Below are 26,819 nucleotides of genomic sequence, written 5' to 3'. Positions count from 1 at the left end.
ATGGATGGATGTGAGAGTTGGACTATAAAGAAGGCTGAGTGCTGAAGAATTGATGCTTTTGAACTGTGGTGTTGGAGAAGACTCTTGACACAGTCTTGGACTATCTCCTTGGACTGCAAGGAGATCCAACCAGTCCATCCTAAAGGAGATCAGTCCTGAGCGTTCACTGGAAGGGTTCACTGGAAGGACTGATGTTGAAGCTGAAACTCTAATACTTTGGCCACCTGATGCGAAGAGCTGACTCATTTGAAAAGACTCTGATGCTGAGAAAGACTGAAGGCAGGAGAAGAAGGGGATGACAGAGGATGAGATGTTTGGATGGCATCACCAACTCAATAGACATGAGTTTGAGTAAACTCTGGGAATTGGTGATGGACAGGGAGGCCTGGTGTGCTGCAGTCCATGGGGTCTCGAAGAGTCGGACACGACTGAGTGACTAGACTTAACTGAGCTGAACAGAAGACCCCAAACAGCCAAAGCAATCTTGAGAAAGAAGAACAAAGCTGGAAGCATTAAGCTTTCTGATTTCAAACTACACTAAAAAGCTATAGCAATTAAAACAGTATACTAACTTGGCATAAAAATAGAACTGCACAAAAGTGGAACAAAATAGAGATTAAAAAATAGGCCTATGTATATGATCAAATAATAGTTAACAACAGAGCCAAGGATACTGAGTGGGAAAGAATAGTCTCTTCAACAAGTGGTATTAAAAAACTGGATAGTCACATGCAGAAAAGTGAAATTGGACTCCTATATTAGATTAGTCACAAAAATTAGTTCAAAATTGATTAGAGGCTTCAACAAAATATCTGAAATTGTAAAATCCTAGAAGAAAGCATAGGGAAAAACCTTCATGTTGCTGTTGGCACTGATTTTTTTTTTTGGATATGATGCCAAAAGCATGGTAACAAAATAAAAAATAAACAAATGGGAGACCATCAAACTATAAATCTTCTGCACAGCAAAAGAAACAACAAACCAATGAAAACATAACCTTTGGATGGGAGAAAATATCTGCAAACCATATACTAGATAAAGGATTAATATCCAAAATATATAAAGAACGCATATAATTCAATAATAATAATTAAAATGGACAGAAGAATGAAGAGAAATTTTTCTAAAGAATACATACAAGTGGACAACAGGTACATAGATAAGATTCTCAGCATCACTAATCATCAGATAAATGCGAATCAAAACCACAATAAGATATCACCTAACACCCATTAGACTGACTATCATCAAGAAGACAAGATTTAACAAGTGATTTAACAAGTGAGGATGTGGAGAATTGTGCACTATTTATATATAAATATAAATTGATTCAGCCACTATGGAAAAAAAATGAAAGTTCTTTAAAATACTTAAAATGGAACTATTAATGCCATTTGACTGGCAATCCCACTTATGAGTATATATCCAAAGTAATGAAAGCAGGATATTGAAAAGATATCTGCAGTCTCACAGCAGCATTATTCACAATAACCAAGACATGGAAACAACCTAAATCTCCATAAATGGATGGACAGAAGACACATATATCTATGTATACACCTATGTATATCTTCTATATCTATCTTCCTACAAAATGAAATATTATTCAGCCATGAGAAAGAAATTCTATTTCTGATAACACAGATTTCGAAAGCATTATGTTAAGTGAGATAAATCAGAGAGAACAATAAATACTCTATGATAACGTGCATACGTGTAACTTAAAGAGCCAAATTTCTAGAAGCAGAGAGTAGAAAAGTGGTTGTCAGGGGTTGAGGATTACTCAGTTTGGGGAGATGTTCATTAAAAGGTACAAATTTCCAGTTAGAAGATGAGTAAGTTCTGGAGATCTCTCTAATCTACTGGTTATAGTTAACAATATTGTATTATACACCTCAATGGTTTTAAGAGACTAGATCTTAAATGGTCTCTCAACAAAAAAGAAATAACTATGCAACATGAGAAAGATAATAGCTAATGCTATGGTGGTATTTATAGTGCAGTATATAATCAACATATCATACACCTTAAATTCACACAATTTTATATGCCAATTATTTCTCAATAAAAATAAATGTTTTAAGATGATAGATTTTATGTATGTAACCATTTTTCAAAGATTTGGTTGGTATGTTTCAGAGATTTTTTTTTTCCCCTCAACACGAAATACAACATGAAACTAATTTAAAATACTCTGTGGAAGTGTTATAGCTCTTTTAGAATTTGTCTATCAGGTTTTCTGGGCCTCAGCAGAAACCATTAGTTAGCATGCGTGCTCATTGAGTCGGACTCTTAGCACACCCATGGACTGTAGCCCACCAGGCTCTTCTGTCCATGGGATTTTTCCAGGGAAGAGTACTGGAATGGGTTGCCATTTCCTCCTCTAGGGGATCTTCCTGACCCAGGGATCAAACCCATGTCTTCTGGTCTCCTGGATTAGCAGGTGGATTCTTTACCACTGAGCCACCTGGAAAGACCCACCAGAAACCACCCCTGCTCAAAATAATCTGTGGAAAGATATATGCTGATATGCATGAACAAGAATGCCTATATATCAGACTTTTCACTTTTTGAAAAGAGAGTGATACAAAACCTCTGGCCACACATTAGGAACATAACTTAACCCTCAGTGAGACCAACTCTATGATATAAACATATGTTTTACTACTCACGCTTTTTAAACAACATACAACCTTATGATGGGCATTTTCCAGGATTTCTATTTAGCAGAATTGGTCACCATGGTAACAAGGTGAACACAGTGATTCCTATCCTTTCTCATTAAGGTTGAATGACCAAAGTAAGCCACTTGGGAGCTGAGGTTTTCAGTTATAGCAACACATACTCCCCACAGAGTTCATAAAATTGCTTCTCAGTCAATCTGAATCAATTGACATGGTAGTCAAAATGGCTAGCTGATGGTGCTAAAAATCCTGATATTTCCAGCATCTTACCCACCAGAGTTGACCAATCTGACCTTATGGTTTTCAAAGTGGCAGTGCACTGGCTATGTCCATAAGTCTTACAAGGTGATTGGTTGCGAGCTAGATAATGGATAAAATCATGTAATTGATTCAACAGGCATCTAGGTAAAAACTGAAAACAATTAAAAACATGTGGATAATAAATTCAGTTCAGTTCAGTCCCTCAGTCATGTCCAACTCTTCACGACCCCATGGACCACAGCACGCAAGGCCTCCCTGTCCATCACCAACTCCCGGAGTCTACTCAAACTCATCTCCATTGAGTCAGTGATGCCATCCAACCGTCTCATCCTCTGTCGTCCCCTTCTCCTCCTGTCTTCAACCTTTCCCAGCATCATGGTCTTTTTCAATGAGTCATCAGGTGACTCATTTGCATGAGGTAACCAAAGTATTGGAGTTTCAGCTTCAACATCAGTCCTTCTAATGAACCCTCAGGACTGAACTCCTATAGAATAGACTGGTTGGATCTCCTTGCAGTCCAAGGGACTCTCAAGAGTCTTCTCCAACACCACAGTTCAAAAGTATCAATTCTTCGGCACTCAGCCTTCTTTATACTCAAACTTCCACATCCATCCATGACTACTGGAAAAACCGTAGCCTTGACTAGATGGACCTTTGTTGGCAAAGTAATGTCTCTGCTTTTTAATATGCTGTCTAGGTTGGTCATAGCTTTTCTTCCAAGGAGCAAGCATCTTTTAATTTCATGGCTGCAATCACTATCAGCAGTGATTTTGGAGCCCCCCAAAATATAGTCAGCCCCTGCTTTCACTGTTTCCCCATCCATTTCCCATGAAATGATGGGACCAGACACCATGATCTTAGTTTTCTGAATGTTGAGCTTTAAGACAACTTTTTCACCCTCTTCTTTCACTTTCATCAAGAGGCTCTTTAGTTCCTTTTCACTTTCTGCCATAAGGGTGGTGTCATCTACATACCTGAGGTTATTAATATTTCTCCCGGCAATCTTGATTCCAGCTTGTGCTTCATCCAGCCCCGCATTTCTCATGATGTACTGTGCATATAAGTTAAATAAGCAGGATGACAATGTACAGCCTTGACATACTCTTTTTCCTATTTGGAACCAGTCTGTTGTTCCATGTCCAGTTCTAACTGTTGCTTCCTGACTTGCATACAAATTTCTCAAGAGGCAGGTCAGGTGGTCTGGTATTCCCATCTCTTTCAGAATTTTCCACAGTTTATTGTGATCCACACAGTCAAAGGCTTTGGCATAGTCAATAAAGCAGAAATAGATGCTTTTCTGGAACTCTCTTGCTTTTTCGATGATCCAGCAGATGTTGGCAATTTGATCTCTGGTTCCTCTGCCTTTTCTAAAGCCAGCTTGAACATCTGGAAGTTCACAGTTCACATATTGCTGAAGCCTGGCTTGGAGAATTTTGAGCATTACTTTATTAGCGTGCGAGATGAGTGCAATTGTGCGGTAGTTTGAGCATTCTTTAGCATTCCCTTTCTTTGGGACTGGAATGAAAACTGACCTTTTCCAGTCCTGTGGCCACTGCTGAGTTTTCCAGATTTGCTGGCATATTGAGTGCAGCACTTTCACAGCATCATCTTGGAGGATTTGAAATAGCTCCCCTGGAATGCCATCACCTCCAGTAGCTTTGTTTGTAGTGATGCCTCCCAAGGCCCACTTGACTTCACATTCCAGGATGTTTGACTCTAGGTGAGTGATCACACCATCGTGATTATCTGGGTTATGAAGATCTTTTTTGTACAGTCCTTCTGTGTATTCTTGCCACCTCTTCTTAATATCTTCTACTTCTGTTAGGTCCATACCAATAAAGATGGGCTTTATTGAGCCCATCTTTGCATGTAATGTTCCCTTGGTATCTTTAATTTTCTTGAAGAGATCTCTAGTCTTTCCCATTCTATTGTTTTCCTCTATTTCTTTGCACTGATCACTGAGGAAGGCTTTCCTATCTCACCTAGCTATTCTTTGGAACTCTGCATTCAAATGGGAATATCTTTCCTTTTCTCCTTTGGTTTTCACTTCTTTTCTTTTCACAGCTATTTGTAAGGCTTTCTCAGACAGCCAGTTTGCTTTTTTGCATTTCTTTTTCTTGGAGATGGTCTTGATCCCTGTCTCCTGTACAATGTCACGAACTTCTGTCCATAGTTCTTCAGGCACTCTGTCTATTAGATCTAGTCCCTTAAATGTATTTCTCTATACTTCCACTGTATAATTGTAAGGGATTTGATTTAGGTCATACCTGAATGGTCTAGTGGTTTTGCTTACTATCTTCAATTTCAGTCTGAATTTGGCAACAAGGAGTTCATGATCTGAGCCACAGTCAGCTCCCAGTCTTGTTTTTGCTGACTGTATAGAGCTTCTCTATCTTTGGCTACAAAGAATATAATCAATCTGATTTTGATGTTGGCCATCTGGTGATGTTGAATCTTACAGAGACACAAAGTAAATCTTTCATTTAGCAATTTCAAAGTAGAATGATAACTGTTGCTTTTCTTCTTTCACCTAAGCTGGCTCTAAAATTTACTTCTGTTACTGAAGTAACAGGAGCAAAGATGATGCTGTGATAGTGCTGCACTCAATATGCCAGCAAATTTAGAAAACTCAGCAGCGGCCACAGGACTGGAAAAGGTCAGCTTTCACTACCATCCCAAAGAAAAGCAATGCCAAAGAATGCTCAAACTACCACACAACTCTCACATGCTAGTAAAATAATGCTCAAAATTCTCCAAGCCAGGCTTCTAAAACTTACTCCTGAGGAAGAAAGTAGAGAATTTAATGAATGAAATTGGCTAATGTTAGCTGATCAGTATGTATTAGTTTAATGAATGAATAGAAAACTAATGCCAGTCAGGACATCCTATCAGGGAATCCTGATAGAAAAATCAATAAAGAATATTAATTAAAATATATTTATAATTTTCCAGTTTGTAAAGTATAATCACAATAATTTAATTTTTAGTCTAGTGAGACAGTTTATAATTACTCCAGTTTCATAGATGAATAAATATAAGGTTAATAATGATTATGCAACTGAAATATACATAACAGGTAAGTGGCAGATTAAAATTAAGTTTAAGGCTTTCTAAAGGTATCTCTCATATCTTTCATCAATATAATTCAATAAGGAACTCAATTATAGTAGATAAATTCAAAATGATGCTAAGGAAAACAATGAGTTTTATTTATTTTATTGCTGTTTCTGTAGACTTTGGAGGAGTTTGAATAAATAAAGTCCCAAATGTCAAAAACAAAATTTTAATAATTTAAGAAGAAAACATAGGAAACTATCTTTTACACAAGGATAGAAAAGAAACCTTTAAGTAAAGCACACAAAAAAGAACAAACCACAAATAAAAATTGGTAACTATACTGTATTAAAATTAAAATCGTATCTATTACACAGCACCAATGACGAATAAATTCAAAAGGTGAGTCAAAGACCAAAAAATGTTATTTGCAATGTGTATGACAAAAAAGAATTGTTGCTCTGAATTTGTAGGGAAACTCTACAACTGAATAACCCTACAGAAGAATGAACAAAGGAACAGGAATATGAAACTATGGTCAACTTTGCTAGAAATGCAAGGTAAATAACACAAAGACATGCAGATTTAACCAATAACATGTAGTTTCACATAGGCTACTTTGGAAGAGCTATAACGCTTGGGAGGAGCACTGACCAAGAGACAATGGCTTTGAAGGCAGCCGAATCAAGACAATCTTTCAGAAAGACAGCCAAGAGAAATACATGCACTCACTTCACTCCTTCACTTCCCTACCTCATTCTGATCTCCTGCCAGAGCTCCCTATTGGCTGAAAACAAAACAGAAACTAGAGGGCTATGGATAGGTTGATATAGTCCCTATGGCCAGAGTGCCAGCACAGGTAGGGGTGAGGCAGGGTAGAGAGTATATCTGGAAGGATAGATGAAAGATACATGACACAGAGCCTCTGATGCTGGTGTCCCCTGTACCAAATGACAAATGTCTTCAAATATTGCATTAAAAAGTATACAATATACATACATGAGAAAACTAAATTTTTTAAATGGGGAATGGAGAACATCTTTTACATTCTTATTTTTAAACGTCTAGATTTAAATACTGTATTAAAATCCCTCTGTTGATTCAAGTGCACACCTTACCTTTCTCCCGGGAACATGCTTTATAAAACAATCTATTGTCTAGATAGATTACAAAACTAGAATGTTTTAGTCTATAATGATAATTTCAAATAGTACATTTTGATGCTTTACAAAGAGTCCTTGAGGGATCAATTTTTAAAAATAATTTCCTAGAAACAGTATAGAGTAGAGAACTATATTTATTCTCACTGTTCTACAAGATGTTTTTATGTTCTTTAAGGCATGACTTGGAGAAATTGCAGTTTCGTTCCAGACTACTACAACAAAGTGAGTATTGCAGTAATGTAAGTCATGAATTTGTTGATTTCCCAATGCCTATAAAAGTTATGTTTTGACTATACTGTAGCCTATTAAGTATGCAACAGCATTATGTCTAAAAAAAATAACAATGTACAATACCTTAATCAAAAGATAATGCTGTTGGAAAAATGGCAGTGATAGACTTGTTATTTGTAGGGCTACTGCAAACCTTCAGATTGAAAAAAAATACAATATCTGCAAAGAACAATAAAATGAAGTATGCTTGTAACTTGTTTTTATTTTATAAAGTTTGCTTTTGGCCTTTGCTAGTAATAATCTAAAATGTGAGAGTTCATTTCACTCACTTGACTACTTCTTTTAATTATACCCTATGGCACTGAATGAGCATCTACATAGTCTAGTTCTCCCTGGATTTAGACAGAAGCACGTAAATTGCAATCCAGTGAAAGTATCTCCAACAGCTTTCAACTGAGTTTGAAAATGGTTTTCTCTACTATGTGAGCCAGGGTAGTATCTGTATTAGTGAAGGTAATTCAAACAAAACAAACTTTTAGTTACTAATAGTATAATGAAATTCAACAATTCATCCAACATATCCAACACTTGAGCACCTTCTAAGTGTTCTAGATGTCTGAGCTACATCACTGAACTACAGAGAAATATTTCTGCGCTACAGAAACTCATATTCTAGCAATGGAAACAAGCAATATGTAATATACATAATAAGTTTATAAATTGTATAGTATGTTAGACAAGGATATATGCTACAGAGAAAATAAAAAGTAGAGCAAGATAAGGGAGACTGGATTGTGGGGCACATTGCAGAGTTAGGATTAGCTTCATTGATAAGGTAATATTTATATCAAGGTTTGAAAAAGCATGGGAGGTAACCAAGCATATAGCCGGAGGAAGAGCTTTCCAGAGAGACAAAAGTCATATGTATGTGTGTATACACACACACACACACACACACAAACACATATATAAAAGAGTGTGTGTTCTGAAATTGAAAATGTAAATAAGGGTTGACTTAGTTGGTATACCACCTTTTTCCTTAATCTCTCCTTTATCACATCTAAAACACCATACTTTTTACCAAGAGTTCTGCTTCTCAGCTACAGTGGTGACAATAGAAGAATAGTCTCATAATTGCCCATTTACTTTACTTCTAATTATGTACATAACACCAATTCTATTACCACCAATTATGGTAACTGAAAACAATTAAGAAATTTTTTTGGTTGTTTCCATTTCCCTTATTTTGTGTATGTGTGTGTGGATTTTTCCATAGCATATTTGCATACAAGGGCATATAGCCATTACATACTATATTTTCTCCCTTCTACTTACATTCACTATTAATTCTATTCATTGTTGTTCAGCCAGCAAGTCATATCGAATTCTTTGCAATCCTATGGATTGCAGCATTCCAGACTTTCCTGTCCTTTACTATCTCCTGGAGTTTGCTCAGATTCATGTCCATTGAGTCAATGATGCCATCCAACCATCTCATCCTCTGTTGCCCCCTTCTCCTCTTGCCCTCAGTTTTTCCCAGCATCAGGGTCTTTTCCACTGAGTCAGTTCTTCATATCAGTGGCCAAAATATTGGAGTTTCAGCTTCAGCATCGGTCCTTCCAATGAATATTGAGGGCTGATTTCCTTTAGGATTGACTGGTTTCATCTCCTTGCTGTCCAAGGGACTCTCAGGAGTCTTCTGCAACACCACAATTTGAAGGCATCAGTTCTTCAGTGCTCTGCCTTCTTCATTCATACATGACTACTGGAATTAATTAATTCTATTAATTATAGAATTATAACTATTAATTCTATAAGTAAGTGTATATTTGGTGCTCACCACCAGTCATATTGATGTATCTCTCTACATGTGGATTTTCTGAACTTTGCTATTTAATTCCCCAGACAGGGAGCATGGCAAGAGCATGCTATATCTTGTATGCCAACAACACATGTGCTCTTTCATACTTGAAAGTCAGCTTTGCTGTATATAAAGTCCTTTCCTATATATTAAGACAATTTTCTCTGGTACAAAATTTTTGTAATTGTTCAGATGCCAAGTTGTGTCCGACTCTTTGTGACCCCATGGAACGCAGCACGCAAGAGTTCCCTGTCCCTTACCATCTCCTGGAATTTCCCTAAGTTCATCCATTGAATTGGTGATGCCATCCAACCATCTCATCCTCTGTGGTCCTCTTCTCCTCCTGCCTTCAATTTTTCCCAGAATTGGTTCAGTTCAGTTCAGTCGTTCGGTCATGTCCGACTCTTTGCGACCCCATGAACCGCAGCACGCCAGGCCTCCCTGTCCACCACCAACTCCCAGAGTCTACCCAAACCCATGTGCATCGAGTCGATGATGCCATCCAACCATCTCATCCTCTGTTGTCCCCTTCTCCTCCTGCGATCAATCTTTCCCAGCATCAGGGTCTTTTCAAATGAGTCAGCTCTTCTCATGAGGTGGCCAAAGTATTGGAGTTTCAGCTTCAACATCAGTCCTCCCAATGAACAACCAGGACTGATTTCCTTTAGGATGGATTGGTTGGATTTCCTTGCAGTCCAAGGGACTCTCGAGTCTTCTCCAACACCACAGTTCAAAAACATCAGTTCTTTGGCGCTCAACTTTCTTTATAGTCCAGCTCTCACATCCATACATGACCACTGAAAAAACCATAACCTTGACTAGATGGACCTTTGTTGGCAAGGTAATGTCTCTGCTTTTTAATATGCTATCTAAGTTGGTCATAACTTTCCTTCCAAGGAGTAAGTGTCTTTTAATTTCATGGCTGCAATCACCATCTGCAGTGATTTTGGAGCCCCCAAAAATAAAGTCAACCACTGTTTCCACTGTTTGCCCCTCTATCTGCCATGAAGTGATAGGACCAGATGCCATGATTTTAGTTTTCTGAACGTTGAGCTTTAAGCCAACTTTTTCACTCTCCTCTTTCACTTTCATCAAGAGGCTCTTTAGTTCTTCTTTGCTTTCTGTCATAAGAGTGGTGTCATCTGCATATCTGAGGTTACTGATATTTCTCCTGGCAATCTTGATTCCAGCTTGTGCTTCCTCCAACCCAGTGTTTCTCATGATGTACTCTGCATATAAGTTAAATAAGCAGGGTGACAATATACAGCCTTGACGTACTCCTTTTCCTATTTGGAACCAGTCTGTTGTTCCATGTCCAGTTCTAACTGTTGCTTCCTGACCTACATACAGATTTCTCAAGAGGCAGGTCAGGTGGTCTGGTATTTCCATCTCTTTCAGAATTTTCCTCAGTTTATTGTGATCCACACAGTTAAAGGCTTTGGCATAGTCAATAAAGCAGAGGTAGAATTGGTACTACCGTCTAATAGTTTGAAGATAACCTAGTATTATTTTTTATTTACTATTTTTGTCTAGATAAACAAATACTTTATTTTTAGGGTTGACACTAAAAAGTACCTTTCTGTTGATTGTTCTAAGCTGATATTCATAGGTACACGGTATACTCTTTCAAATTATAGCTAAAGATATTTCATTTTTAATTCAGAAAATCTTTCCTGAATTATAGTTTTTCATATTTTCCGCCTTGCTTTGGCATTTTCTTCAGGAATGCATATTACTTATGTGTTGGATTTTCTTTGTCTATCTTCAGTATTGGTTATTTTCTCTTGAATTCTTTTCACTTCATTTCCTTTTTATTTTTATTTATATTAAGGCATTATTTACTGTGTTTATTCATCTTTCTCCACTGTATTTTTTAGTCCAGTCTTAATTTCTAAAATTATTTTCCCCCTTATTTCTAATTCTTCCTTTAGTTCTGTCCTCCCATTTCTAAGTTTTTCTAATCCTTATTCATATTGCTCTTTAAATCATATATTTATATTTTTGTTTTGAAACAGTAAGTTACAGTTTATATTTTCTTATGGGATGCCTATCTGATTATCTACAAGGATGTTATTTTGCTCTGTATTCTTTTCTATAGTAATTTTTGTGGGATTTGTTCTTAATACAGTAGATGCTGGTCAATTCTATTTGCAGCTAATTTTCTTGGACTTTCAGAAGGTATAATTAAGGAATTTTTTTTTTCCAGTCTAACAAGTCCCCTGTGTCCTCTATTGTTGTGAGCAAGAATTTGGTGACTTGCTTTCTGAAGCTTTCTAGCTCTGTTTCCCTCTCAATTTTTATCTTCATCTTCTCAGTCTTTTGTCTCTATTGCCCATACCCTATTCAATTTTGATTCCACTCCCACTAATTTCTCTTCACTCTTGAACCCTCTCTTGGAAGGAAGTCCTGCTCAGTGTCAAAGTTCACAGGGCCTAAACTGCTCAATTTCTTTAGACTATCCTGTGGGTCCCTCATGTGTCTCTACTTTTCAAGTGGTCAAAACCATTCTCAGCTTTAGATGTTTTTCTCAAGTTGGCCTCCCATGCTTTTAAGCGAGTGCCTGGGTTGAGATTCTATATTCTTTGGTGGTGGTGGTGGTTTAGTAGCTAAGTTGTGTCCAACTCTTGTGACCCCATGGACTAGAGCCCACCAGGATCCTCTGTCCATGGGATTTCCTAGACAAGAATACTGGAGCAGGTTGCCATTTCCTTCTCCAGGGATCGAACTCATGTCTCCTACACTGCAGGTATATTCTTTACTGCTGAGCCACCGTTGAAGCTCCCTATATTCTTTAGGTCACTCCATTTTTTAGTTACTCCATTTATGCTTCCTCCTTCAGAAATTATGACACTAGGAAGTTCTAGAAGTTGGCAGTTTTTTTGTCACAAACTTGTACTTTGGGGTTAAAAAGAGTGCTATTTTTGTTATCCATAGTCTTTTAGTTTTGCTATCTAATTCTATCTATGGGGATTGGGAAGTTACTTCAACTATACTTCCTCTACTGCCTTCCTAGAATCTCCCTCATCTTGCCTTTTAAGGTTAAAATGTATCTATTTAAGTTTTCACCTCATGGAAGACTTGAAAACATTACCTCATTTTTTCCATGGACTCTTGGAGTCCATAAATTGCCATAAGAATTGTCGTAACAATTATCTAGAACAACCTATAAGATAATGAGCTGTCCTGTTTAGTGGTTCACTTTCAGTAATTTTTCTTAGGTGAATTCTTGCTAAGACTCGGACCTTTCAAAAACTTGAAACTGAGAGATAAATGCCAAGTATTCTTCAAGTGGAGGCAGCAACTTTTCTATTATGTACCCAGAATCATCTTTGTCAAAACTTCTGTCTTTCAGTAGTTATCACTGATCCCATCTGGACCTGAGTAAGCTAAAGATATTTTGGGAGTTGGCATATGTCCACACCTTCTAATGGGTCATATACCAAGGTTTCCTTTTCAAGTTCCCCACAATCATATGAGAGATGAGATTTTGATATTTTAATATAGCTTTTTAAAGATAATCAATGAATCATCATAGTCAGCCAATTATTTACTTTTATATTACCCACACAGTTTTTACTCATGATGTTATTTTTTGGGGTCCAATCAGTCCCAATGTCTGACTTGTCTAAGGTACAGTCTTATCAATGAGTCATTGCCTGACACCCTGCATGATTCAAGAATATCTTAAAACAACAGTTATCAGGATTTCCAAATCCAGGAAGAAGATTAAAGGACATTCTTTAAATAGATACAGTCAGTACCACAGCACCTAATTAAACAGATTTCTATTAGGGGGTGGAAATGTCATTAAATTGGCTGTGTGCTGCTGTGATTCAATTTATCCAAGTAAATCTGTAAAGCCAAATGAATGTTCAAGCAGTCATGAGCTTTCTAATAATGCATCTATTCTAAATTTTTTCCCCCAGAAATCAACATCAATTTTGTTAGGCAGTCTTCAGAATCCATTACATTCTACTTTCTCAAAAACTCAGAAAACATCAGCACCATTATTGTATCCATTACTCTAGCACAATACTAGCTAGTTAGAATTTGTCAGAGTATACCAGAAGTGGTTCTTTCAGAAGTAACATGGTTCAAATCTTCAATCCCTTCTCAAATGAAGGGAAATATGGCACTCTCACAGATTGTTGTGTGATATGTTATTACAAGTATTCTGGAGGGTGATTTGTAATTAGGTATAAAAAATCTAAAAGAGAATGTTTCCTTTAATTCAGTAATCCCACTTTCAGGAATACATGTATTCTGAAGAATCAATGAGAGCTATACATCAAAGTTATGTGAAAACTATTCTCAGGTGTCTCAGTGGTAAATAATCTGCTGCCAAGCAGGAGATGCCAGTTCAACACCGGGTCAGGAAAATCTGGAGAAAGAAATGGCAACCCGCTCCAGTATTCTTGCCTGGGAAATGCCATGGACAGAGGAGTCTGGTAGGCTAAATAAAGTTCATGGAGTCTCAAAGAATCAGACACAACTGAGTGACTAAATAGCAATAGCACCATGCTATTTAGTCACTAAAGCACTTTTAGATTAGGGGAATCTAGAAACAACCATGTTCCACCACCATTAAGGGAACTGATAAAGTATACAACAGCTACATAGATGGTGGAAAATCATGCAGCCATAAAATACCATGTTTGGGAATACTTGGAACTAGGAAATGATCATTATGTTTAATTATTTTTAAAGCAAGTTAAGATTGGTAAATTATGAATTTAACTTTATTTTATGTATATGGACACTGCATGTGCCCATGTATTCAGGGAGAGAGAAGGGACCGAGAAGACAAAGAGAGACACACAGAGAAAGAATTTTAGACACCAATATCAGGCTATAGGGAGAAGGCAATGGCACCCCACTCCAGTACTCTTGCCTGGAAAATCCCATGAACGGAGGAGCCTGGCGGGCTGCAGTCCATGGGGTCACTGAGTCGGACACGACTGAGCGACTCCACTTTCACTTTTCACTTTCATGCACTGGAGAAGGAAATGGCAACCCACTCCAGTACTCTTGCCTGGAGAATCCCAGGGACGGGGGAGCCTGGTGGGCTGCCGTCTATGGGGTCGCACAGAGTCGGACACGACTGACGTGACTTAGCAGCAGCAGCATCAGGCTATAGGAAATGATGCATTCCTAGATTTCTTTAATTACTTTAATGTCCTCAATCCCCTACTCACTCACTGTCATTCTTAGGGCCTCATTCTACCTCAAGGAACTTAAAAATAATATTGGATTTAATAGTTACAGAATATAGATATAGGGATCAAGTTATTAATCTACAATAATTATCATTTTTTCAGGGCTCCTCAGCTACAGGATATTCCTATCAAGTATGGTCCTTACCATTTGTCTCTCTCTCATTTGTCTCTCTGCTTCTGGAAACTTCAGGGATATTTCTCACAGTGGTCCTGCACACTGACACACATTTGGAACCTGATAACTATTTTCCGGTCTAGAGATCTTTCTTCACTGCTCCCTAGTTCAGGGGGAAGCATTAAAATTCCCCTGGCTCTTTGCTTCTGACTCTTCCCTTTCAGACTCTTCAGGGACCCATTGAATCCTCATAAAGGGAATTAAGCCCTAAAGTTCTCGGTTTTCACAATGGTTGGGAGGAGGTAAAAGGGAAATCAATTCTCTTTTCTATTGGTGGAAATGGAGAAAAGTGATGTGAGTACACATTTATTTCTTAGTCACCCTGTTACCTGAACAAGCAGAAAAAATTTAAAACCAGGAAGGTATATAACAAAACAATGTTCATCATTGGGTACAAGGATAATGAGTGGAGTTTTTATTTATTTTGGTTTCATTTTTAGTTTTAGCTATGTTCCTGATTTCCTATAATGAGCACGTAGAACTAGATAAAATTATGATCAGAAAAAAAAACACTTCATAGTTACAACAGAAAAAAAAGTCATCCTAAAATGATTGATAATTGGTCCCACTGAGAAGAATCATCAGGTGTATTTGGTATAAAAATATGCTAAGTGGACAGGGGCTCTGTAATCTAGAAGGGTGGGATGGGGAAGGAGATGGGAGGGAGGTTCCAGAGGGAGGGGACATATGTATACCTATGGCTGATTCTTGTGATGTTTGACAGAAAACAACAGAATTCTGTAAAGCAATTATCCTTCAGTTAAAAATAGTAAATTTAAAAAATGCCAAATGCTTTTATTATTCAAAAATTATTGATGAAGAACCAATGTGACAAGACTAACTGGAACAATAAATATAGAATTCCAAATATTGTATATGAGCAGAGAGAAAGAATATGTAGAACTACAGAATATGTGAGCTGAAACTGAGAATATCAAAAATGTAGGAATGAGGATGAAGAGACAAGATGGTTGGAAGTGAACAAACCAGTCTTTGATTCTATTATGAAAAGCCTACCTGTGAACCCTTAAGAGATAGATACCAAAAAAGGAAAAGAAAGTTGTTTAGAAGTAGAGAAACATCTGTTGCCCTTTTGTCCAGGGCAATTACCTGGAAAGAAAAAACACTCAAATAATTACTAGACAACAGAATCTGTGCTATCACAGTTTTCCCCTAGCATATTAAGTTAGTAACATATTAATCTCTTTAGGGTTTTCCTTTAAAAAATGCCTCATGAATCATCTTAATTAAGGTTTTTATCAATACCTATCTTGACAATTCACTCATACAGCCAATGATTTCTGAAGGTCTCGCACACTCTGAAAGAGTCAGTACAAAATAAGAGAATGGAGAGTAGAGAGTAAAGGGGAAAGATGATTTAAATATGGCGGAAAGGATGGGTGTTTCAGAAGACCTAGAAATGTAGAATAAGAAACACTTTTTCCTAGTGTTACCAATAGTAAGCAGCCATGATTGGTTTTGAGCAAAGGGAACAGAAATGTCAACGTGTGGTTCCCAGTAACATGAATTTAGCAGCAGGAAATACTGGGGCAAAAGTAAAATAAGAAAACGCAGTTAAGTGGATATAATGATGTTGGTTTCTGTGTAGAAATAAGGGCCAACCAACTATACCTCCTCTCATTTTGGTGAATTTAGCACTTCATCTAACACCTTGGATTCTCAGCTTGTAGTTTCCTCACTTCTAAGTATTCCTTCCTCCACCACCTCTCTGTCACCTGCTCACTTAGTCATATTCTAAATTTTCTCATTGCAAAAAGTGGCATCAACCTCTAAGGGCCATCTGTCACCTCACTGGTCAGCAGGATTGATTCCATTTCTCTGGCTGGACAGGTGGAAGTCCTGCCATCCTTCTCCACTCCAAGTCTGTCCCTTCTGAAAGTAAAGTGCATAATTCTCCTTGGTGAAGGAAGATTATTCTCTCACCAAGAATCACTGATCAGCACAGTGCCATGTAGAAAAAAGCATGTCAGACCAAGAACTCAGTTCCTCTCACTACTATTTTGTTTTGTTCAGTTTTGTTTCCTCCTAAATGAACACATAATAAGAGAATGCAGACTTTTGACCCTTATTTCCCATGACTCAACTTTTACTTGGGGTTTATAACCAATTCTATTGATTTTGGACTGTAAGTTCAAAGGAAAGAGCTTCAAGACCACAATAAGCTCTCTCATCAGCTTTTGCCATCAGTTCCCCAGAGATGTGGGCTGTATCTCTGTCAGTGATAAATAGATCAAAGTCTCTCATTTTAATTATAATTGATACAAAAAAGCATTTTTTCCCTGAAGTTGTACTAATTCAGTTCTGGTCACTTAGAGTAAGGTAAAGTGACATTAAGTCTTCCCAGCTAAGTTTAAAATTCTGTATTTTTCTGTTCTTAAAATGTTTCTTCCTCTATAAAGTAAATTTTAAAAGACATACTTTGTTACATGCATGTCAAGACAGACCATGAGTCAAATCTAAATTTCTTCTTAGACTAACACTATAAATCAATAACATCTGTTGATAAGAACTTTCAATGAATAGGAAACGTTAAAAAAAATTCTTCATTATAAATGACAATTGCAGTCCTACTTGAGAAGTGATTGAGGCTCCTTGAGTGTGTCTTTCTCTTTTATGTAAGATGAAAAATAAATATATTTTAAATTAGAATGCTTTTTCTATAGGAAATTATCACTATTCATGAGAAGTGGGAGAATCTTCTTCAGAATGTTTAAGCCATTTCTTTGTCTAAAATCATAAAAGGGTTGGATGGCAAATTGCAGGATAAAGAGAAGCAATATATAGTTTCAGAACAGGCTCAAGAGGCCGCTTCAATTTAGTGGGGTTTGCATCTACCTCTGTGACAACTTAGATGGGTAGGATGGGATGGCAGGGGAGGGAGGTTCAACAGGGAGGGAACGTGTGTATACCTTGGCTGATTTATGTTACTGTATGGCAGAAACCTACACAATATTGTAAAGCAATTATTCTCCAATTAAAAATATATCATAAAATAAAAATAAAATTATTCAAATCTGCATAACCATTTGAATAAAGAGGTGTTTATTTGGGCTTTGTTAAGACTGCAGCCTGGAAGACACAGATTCAAGAAGTACTTGAATTGTGGTCCACTGGACTACAAAATGAGGGAGGCTTATACAGACAAAAACTGCAAAGCCACAGTTAGTTACATGAATTGTGTATCAAGAACTATGATTGGAGCTGGCAGAAAAGTAAGGGCGCTTGTTAAGCGAGAATGGGTTGAAGTCTGAAATGACTGCATCGTTGCAAGGCGGAAGGACCTTGAAATACAAGGTTGCAGTTAGCAGATATTGTTTTGAAAGCTGCTGGTATCCTTGGGTTAAGTAGAGAGTAAGATTAACTTGAATTTTCTCAGTGGTACAAGGATGTGTATGAGGCCAGTTTCTCAATGTCCACCTGACTCGATTTTTGTATACCTGAACAGTGATTACTCCATTCTAATTTCAATTTGTCACCAATAATGATAACAGCAAACATTTGCTCTGTACTTACTGTATACCAAAGTTCTGAGTACCTTTTGCTCATTGACTTATAAGAGGACAAAAAAAGTTACATGACTTCCTGAGATCTGGAAGCTAGTATACAGAAGAGGCTGGATTGGAACTCATCTTTTCAACAGCAAAACACTTTCATTGCATTTTGATGTCTTCCAGGAAAAATATATATATATATCTGCTAACTGACAGTAAAATGCAACATTTTTATATTACTTAAAAGCACCTTAATCAAACTTTTTCCATTCTCTGGTATTTGTCTTTTGAGATTTCTACTCAGGAGATGCTAGTCAGCTCAAAACTTCCTCAGCCACTCTCTAAGGGACTTTCAAGGCTATTTTACAAGCAGAAGTTTTAACTGTCTCAGACTTTTCTATTTACCAAACCCATTGAAGCCAATAACCTGGATTACTGGTCTACACAAGCCAGAGGAAGAGAAGATGGGAGTAAAAAAAAAAATTATTCTGTGAGACAAAAGAAAGTATTGATAAACAGACAACTCAGAGAATAATAATGAAGTTACTTTCCATTATAAAAGCCACTGATCCTACTTTTAACAATTGCCTTTTTTTCTATACATACCAGAATTAATCCTACAGAAAGTTTAGTATTTCATGATCTTTCTGATTTTCATATCGGTCTCATTTCAGCTGTGCCATGTAAACAAATTTAGGCTCTCCCCGATATCTGATGAAACTTTCATTTTACTTTTTAAAACCATTAAAACTGAAATCCTAATCACCATCCAACCTTCTCTGCCTACTCCTCAAATCCCCTGCCATGAAACAAAATCCAGCAGATCTCACTGAAGTTGAATTCCCTTACATGCTAAAAAATAAAATATGGTGTTTAAATGCTGTGGCCAAAATAACACTTAGTTTTGTACTTGCCAGGGCACCATATATAAGCTGGAAATGCCCAGATAAAGCATATGATGGAAAAGACTGAGAGATTTGAAATGGAAAGCCTTGGGTTGTGGAACTGCTTCTGGCTGATACCAATCTTACAAAAATGTCACCATTCTGAGACTCAGATTTCTCATTTGTAAAATGTAAATAATGATATGCATGTGGTAAGGTTGTGGTGAAGATTAACTAGATAATACATATGCTTCACTACTCTCCTCCATCCAACAGAAACTAGCCCACTGGTCTTGGTGCTACATTTCCTTCCAACCCACCGATGAGCTTTCCCTCTCTAGGGAAGTGAGGGCAAAGTTTGAAGCTGCTCTTAACCTTGTGCCCACACTAGGTCAACAGTCGCCTGCCTCTGCCACTCACACCTAGTGGTCCTCAGGATGCTCCTCAGAATTCTGAGACTTCAGACAAAAACTAGAAATTCTGTAAAAGTGGTATTATGCAAAGGAGAGAGGAAAGACAAGAGCAATGTGAGATTTATGTAATAAATGTGTGTGAGCAGAGAGGTAAAGAGGTGCCACCTTAAAGGAATAAAGACTTAAGGATATGGTTTTTTATATCTTACTAGTATCCTTCATTGATTGTCTGGATATCAACTTTATTTTTTTTTAATAAACAGGAATGAAGAAAGCATAATTTATGCCAAGTGTCCCCAAGTTCTCTGTTTCCATTGAAAGACTTTTGTGCAGGGATGAAGAAACACAGATACTTCTAGACTTTGGAATATCATATATTTAGAGTGCCAACAATTATTTGATTGAAGGCAGGAGGAGAAGGGGATGACAGAGGATGAGATGGTTACATGGCATTACTGACTCAATGGACATGAGTTTGAGCAAGCTCTGGGAGTTGGTGAAGGGTTACAAAGACAAGTGTCTCCTTCTTACTCATGTACAGGGTGGCAGTTGTCGGGAGCCACGTTAGGCATTACTGACAAAATGGAGGCACGGCCCCAGCCCCCTCTCCTCATCCCGCAGGCACGGTCCCGGGATGGAGTTAGGTCTTGTGATTCTGACTTGTCCTTTCCTTCCTTCGGTTGAGTTGGCTGGAAAGAATGTTATAATCCATAAAGTTAACTATTGACATTTGTTCAAGGATCTTTACAAAGAATGTTCCAGGATGAGCACATAGGCCGAAGCTTGAGGCCATGGGAAACATTGTTATCTGAAACCTGCTTGTGAGGGAAATGTTTATGGCAAAAGAAGTTTGCTGAGTTTAGGGTTTAGGAATAATTAAGAATAGTTAGAAGCTAAAAGTTTAAGGTATGTTGTAGTGTTGGCATATTTTACTATAGCTTATAGAGACCAGGAATTTTAGAGATACTAATAGCTAGAAGCCTTTTTAGGAGATAATGAGCTTAAGCAGGATTTAGAAAGATAAGAAATAAACTGAGGAATGTGGTATGCAGCCCAGAGACAAACTTGAGTTACAATGTAATCACAAGGACACTTAAGAAGGAACTCTGAAGGACAACAATGATTTATGGAGACAGTAAATCTGGGTGAGGGGAAACTAAAGATGTCAAACCTCTGACCTAATGCTTTTGTAAAAGTATAAAAGAAAACCTGATGCTTAAAATAAACATGCAGTTCCGCTCTTTGACTCAGAGGCTGCATCATTCTCTGCCGACACCGCTCATCCCTTCAGGGCGATTCCCTGGCTGCTGGAGCTGGACTCGGCAGGCAGTGAAATACCTTTGACTGTGTCTCATATCTCCTTTATTCCAGGACCCAGACTGAAGGAGTAGCTCTGTCTCATTTGCATGGCCGAGGTGAAAGGGCAATGGTGGAACCACATATAGCTCTTAAAGCTTTGGCTGGGACTTAGGGTACAATGCTCCAGTCACATTTCTTTGGCTAAAGCAAGTCATATGTTCAAGCCTATTTTTAGAAGAGTGTGTGTTTGTGCTCAACCGCTCAGTCATGTCTGATTCTTTGGGACTCTTTGGACTGTATAGCCTGCCAGACTCCTCTGTCGATGGAATTTTCCAAGTAAGAATACTGAAGTGGGTTGCCATTTCCTTCTCCAGAGGATCTTTCTGACCCAAGGATTGGACCCCTATATCCTGCATTGGCAGGCAGATTCTTTATCACTGAGCCACCCAGGAAGCCCCATTTTTAGAAGTAGAGGGACTAGAATTCTTTTATAGGGAACAGAGAGGAAACCAGGACAAAAACATGCACAGAGAGGAAGTATTAGAGGTGACATTAAAGCTGAGATTCTTCTGATCCTTAAGTGCAGTACTGTTATACCCAGCATGCTCCAATGGTGAATGGGCACAGTTGGCACTGAAAACTCATCTACTGATGAGTGAATGAAGGAAAGAAAGAAGAATGAATGAATGTCATCCAGGCAGTTTTTCCTTCCTTATGTGAGGATTCTCTTGGACAATTATTGAGACTTTGATCACCAGAAGTCTTAAATGTCTACACATAAAGCCTTTAACTGTGTGGATCACAATAAAGTGTGGAAAATTCTTCAAGAGATGGGAATACCAGACCATCTGACTTGCCTCTTAAGAAACCTGTATGCAGGTGAGGAAGCAACAGTTAGAACTGGACATGGAACAACAGACTGGTTCCAAATAGGAAAAGGAGTACGTCAAGGCTGTATATTGGCACCCTGCTTATTTAACTTATATGCAGAGTACATCATGAGAAATGCTGGGCTGGAGGAAGCACAAGCTGGAATCAAGATTGCTCGGAGAAATATCAATAACCTCAGATATGCAGATGACACCATCCTTATGGCAGAAAGTGAAGAAGAACTAAAGAGCCTCTTGATGAAAGAGAAAGAGGAGAGTGAAAAGGTTGGCTTAAATCTCAACATTCAGAAAACTAAAATCATGGCATCTGGTCACATCACTTCATGGGAAATAGATGGGGAAACAGTGGAAACAGTGTCAGACTTTATTTATTTTGCGGGGCTCCAAAATCACTGCAGATGGTGATTGCAGCCATGAAATTAAAAGATGCTTACTCCTTGGAAGGAAGGTTATGACCAACCTATGTTAAAAAGCAGAGACATTACTTTGTCAACAAAGGTCCATCTAGTCAAGGCTATGGTTTTTTCAGTGAGAGTTGAACGGTGAAGAAAGCTGAGCGCCAAAGAATTGATGCTTTTGAACTGTGGTGTTGGAGAAGACTCTTGAGAGTCCCTTGGACTGCAAGGAGATCCAACCAGTCCATCCTAAAGGAGATCAGTCCTGGGTGTTCATTGGAAGGACTGATGTTGAAGCTGAAACTCCAATACTTTGGCCACCTCATGCGAAGAGTTGACTCACTGGAAAAGACCCTAATGCTGGGAAGGATTGGGGGCAGGAGGAGAAGGGGACGGCAGAGGATGAGATGGTTGGATGGCATCACCGACTCAATGGACATGGGTTTGGGTAGACTCCGGGAGTTGCTGATGGACAGGGAGGCCTGGCGTGCTGCGATTCATGGGGTCGCAAAGAGTCGGACATGACTTAGCGAGTGAACTGAACTGAACTGAACTCATTACTGTGTTGGACTGGGCCAAGGAGATTTGGACAAATGCCAAAAGTATACCAAACAGAATCTAAAAGAAACACAGTAACAGGAGAGTTTGTCTACAGGATAATAAGCACCACTACACTTCAAGAGCAGTCTTTGAATAAAAGCTAAAGATGAACAATTGTTACCAGTAGGACACTGAGAATGATAGACATGAGGTTCATCATGACTAAAGGTTCTGATTCTGATTCCTGCACAGATATGCTCACAAGAATGAGTGAAAGATTTGGCTTTAAAAGGAAAGAAAATGAAAGAGAAATTTACTCAGTGGTCTCCAACTCTTTGCGACCCCATGGACTATACAGTCCATGGAATTATCCAGGTCAGAATACTGGAGTGGGTTGACGTTCCCTTCTTCAGGGGGATCTTCCCAACCCAGGGATCAAATCCAGATCTCCTGCATTGCAGGTGGATTCTTTACCAGCTGAGCCACTAGGGAAGCCCAGGAATACTGGAGTGGGTAGCCTATCCCTTCTCTAACGGATCTTCCTGACCCAGGAATCGAACCAGGTCTCCTGCATTGTGGGCAGATTCTTTACCAGCTGAGCTACCATGGAATCCTAGTTTTAAAAGTGGACTGTCAATAATGTGCACCTATGCACACTAAAAATTAAAAGATTCTTGCTTCTTGGACGAAAATCTATGACAAATACAGACAACATACTAAAAAGCTGAGACAGCACTTTGTCAGCAAAGGTCTGCATAGTCAAAGTTACGGTTTTTTCAGTAGTCAAGTATGGATGTGAGAGTTGGGCCCCAAAGAAGACTGAGTGCCAAAGAACTGATGCTTTTGAACTGTGGTGTTGGAGAAAACTCTTGAGGGTCACTTGGATAGAAAGGAGATCAAAACAGTTAATCCTAAAGGAAATCAACCCTGAACATTCATTGGAAGGATTGATCGTGAAACTTAAGCTCCAATATTTTGGCCACCTGATGCAAAAAGCCAACTCACTGGAAAAGACACTGATGCTGCTAAAGACTGAAGGCAAAAGGAGAAGGGGGCAGCAGAGGATGAGATGGTGAGAATGCATCACCAACTCAATGGATGTGAATTTGAGCAAACTCCCAGGAGACAGCAAAGGACAGGGAAGCCTAATGTGCTGCAGTCCACGGGGTTGCAAAGAGCTGGACACGACATAGCAACTGAACAACAACAATGCAGGTTGAAATTCACAGATAATCATTTCAATTCAGTTTTCCCCCCAATTTGACTGCCAACTGCCTTCTTAGTCATTCAGCAAGTACTTACTGTGAGTCAGTTAGATGCCAGAAATGATTTAAGGTACGGAGGATATAAATTGAAAAAGGAATAAAAATTTCCTCTTCACATGAACCTTCTTTGCTAGTGCAATAAACATAATGATTTCTCTCTATGCATACGTAAGAAAATAAAATATGTGGACTGTCAGATGGTAATAAATTCTACATAAAAAATGGAGAAAGGGAATAAGTAATCTCAGAGGAAGAGACTGGTAGTGGGAATTGTAATTTAATAGAAGAATTTGAGAAGATGACCCTTGAACAGTATGCACTGAGGAAGTAAACCAGGCAGATCTAGCTAAGAGCGTTCCAAGCAGAGGAAACAGTGCAGAACCTTGAAGTGGGAGAGTATTCAGCAGGTCTGAGAAAAAGTGAGCAGCCAGTGTGGCTGGAACTGAGTCAGCAAAGAGAATAAAAGGAAAAAATTAGGTCAGAAAGGGTAACGGAAGGGAGAGCAAACCGTGTAATACTGCAAGTCATTATAAGTGCTCTGACTTTTCCTCTAAGATGGGAAAATCATTAGAGATTTTTGACAGAGTAGTGTTATCATCTCACTTGAAATGTAAAATGATCTTTCTGGTTTCGTTTGCAAGGAGAGAAACAGGGAGATCAATTAGGCGGCTATTTCAGTAATCTAGATGAGAGATAATAATAACTTGTACCAGGTTGGCAGTGGTCAAGATGGGAAAAATGGAGCTTTCTTGATGTATTTTGAAGGTAGAGATGATATAATTTACTGACGGGTTGGACTTTGGGTATAAGAGAACGAGAGGAATCAAGGAAGTTTCAAGATTTAACTTCAACAACTAGAAAGATGGAGTTACCGTTATAGAGCTAAGAAAGTCTATCAGAGGGGGAGATTTGATAGAAAAATAAGAAATTTGATTTCCAGCAGGTTAATAATAAAATGACTATGTGATAATCAAATGATAATTTTAATTGGGAAGTAAGATATAATTTTTGAATTCAGAAAAGAGGTGCCACTGAAGATAAAATTTGAGAGTCAGAATATAAATGCTTTAAAGCTATGAGATTGAAGGCAGTCATCAAGAGAGCAACAACAGAGGCAAAGACTAATCTTTCCAGTTCCGAAGGATGAAAAGAAACCAGAAAAGGAGATTCATATCCAGTTAGCAGGGTAGGTGAGATCAGAGATCCTGAGATTATTGTTGACCTAACGTCTAAACAAAGGCAATTTTGATGGAGAGGTATAACACTGACTGAAGTGAGTTGAAGAGGAAATGGGGTAGAGTCTATTTCCAAGTGTAAGATTAACCTTAGGAAGCTGAGCAGTTTATACAGTCACAAAAGGGAAGGCAGTGTTATCAGCAGGAACGCAGATGCAGACAGAAATAGAGACGTGATGGTGGAATTGTGTGCAAGTTTTCTTCGGACATTTCATTTCTAGAGAAAATAGTAACCATTCCCATGAGCCAATAGTGGGTTTTAAGGATAAAACAAGACAATAAGCCCCAGATAGAGTCACTTGTGCTAAGCCCCACATCACCAAACCAAGACTTACCCATAGTTTCAGCTCTCCCAGGAATGGAATCTTAAATCAATCAATCAGGAATTGCCTGATTAGTATTAGTTCAGTGATCTACCTTATACACCTCTGCCATCCTTGAAGGAAAGTTGAGATGACCAACTTGCTTTGCCCAGTGTAACTTCTTCATTCCTGCTCCCTTTTTCCTATAAAAGCCTTTCATTTTGTACAGAAATTCAAGAATTCCTATCTGCTAGATTGGATGCTGTCTGATTTGAATCAGTTTTTTCTTAAACTCTTAAAATGTTTAATACACCTCAGTTTATCATTTAACAGGTTGAAATAGTCACCTAGAATAGAGCAAGAGAATGAATTAACTGCTAGGTTCATTGTTGCTAGAATTATGTTGCTGGGCTTTGCTTAAGCACAGACATGAGTATGATTTTTGTGAAAATAAAGTAAGACAAATCAGCAAGGATATCTATTTTTCTCTAGCTTTATTCTACTATGTGGGAGCAGAAAAGAGTAGGCAGAAATTTGGATTTAATTAGAGCTGGGGTTTTGCCAGATATAGATGGTAGAGACAGTGCCAAGGGAGTTAGGGGAGAATGCAGGGACATATCATGATGGACTAGGGAATCTAAGCTTCATGAGAAGGAAAGCAGGAAGGCATAGGTGGCAATGGACAGTGAAAATGTGGAAGTTTCAGTAGATTGTATCTCCTGGGAACTTGGTGGTCAGAAAGCGAAATGTTTGAAGTTGAGATTATGTGGATACATTTTAGCTTATGGTAATAATAATATGAATGAATGTGAAGAAGAAAAGTGAAAGAACCAGCTTAAAACAAAATATTTTAAAAAACTAAGGTCATGGCATCCAGCCCCATTACTTCATGTCAAATAGAAGGGGAATAGGTGGAAAGAGTGACAGATTTCCTTTTCTTGGGCTCTAAAATCACTACAGATGTTGACTGCAGCCTTGAAATCAGAAGACAACTGCTTCTTGGAAGGAAAGCTATGACAAACCTAGATAGTGTGTTGAAAAGCAAAGGCATTACTCTGCCGACAAAAGTCCATATAGCCAAGGTTATGGTCTTCCCAGTGGTCATGTATGGTTGTGAGAGTTGGACTGTAAAGAAGGCAGAGGGCCAAAGAATTGATGCCTTTGAACCGTGGTGTTGGAGAAGACTACTGAGAGTCCCTTGGACAGCAAGGAGATCAAACCAGTCAGTCTTAAGGGAAATCAACCCCAAATACTCATTGGAAGGACTGATGCTGAAGCTGAAGCTCCAGTATTCTGGTCATCTAATGAGAACAGCCAACTCATTGGAAAAGGCCCTTTTGCTGGGAAAGATTGAAGGCAGATGGAGAAGAGGGAGTCAGAGGATGAGATGACTGGATGGAATCACCAACGCAATGGACATGAACTTGGGAAAACTTCAG

General features: G+C 38.3%; 1 protein-coding gene and 1 non-coding gene across 4 annotated transcripts in view; one reads left to right on the top strand and one right to left on the bottom strand.

The window, feature by feature from the left end:
• Positions 1 to 26,819, bottom strand: part of LOC145531861 (uncharacterized) — a 289,352-nt gene that overhangs the window by 163,148 nt on the left and 99,385 nt on the right. The window lies entirely within an intron of this gene.
• On the top strand, positions 2,201 to 2,261 carry LOC145540017 (U7 small nuclear RNA). Its single transcript, XR_014078147.1, has one exon. It is a non-coding gene; the product is annotated as a U7 small nuclear RNA (small nuclear RNA).

This window comes from Giraffa tippelskirchi, chromosome 2 (genome assembly GCF_054371585.1).
Source record: "Giraffa tippelskirchi isolate mGirTip1 chromosome 2, T2T-mGirTip1v1.2.pri, whole genome shotgun sequence".
Taxonomy (NCBI): domain Eukaryota; kingdom Metazoa; phylum Chordata; class Mammalia; order Artiodactyla; family Giraffidae; genus Giraffa; species Giraffa tippelskirchi.
This window is presented reverse-complemented; position numbering and strand designations above follow the sequence as displayed.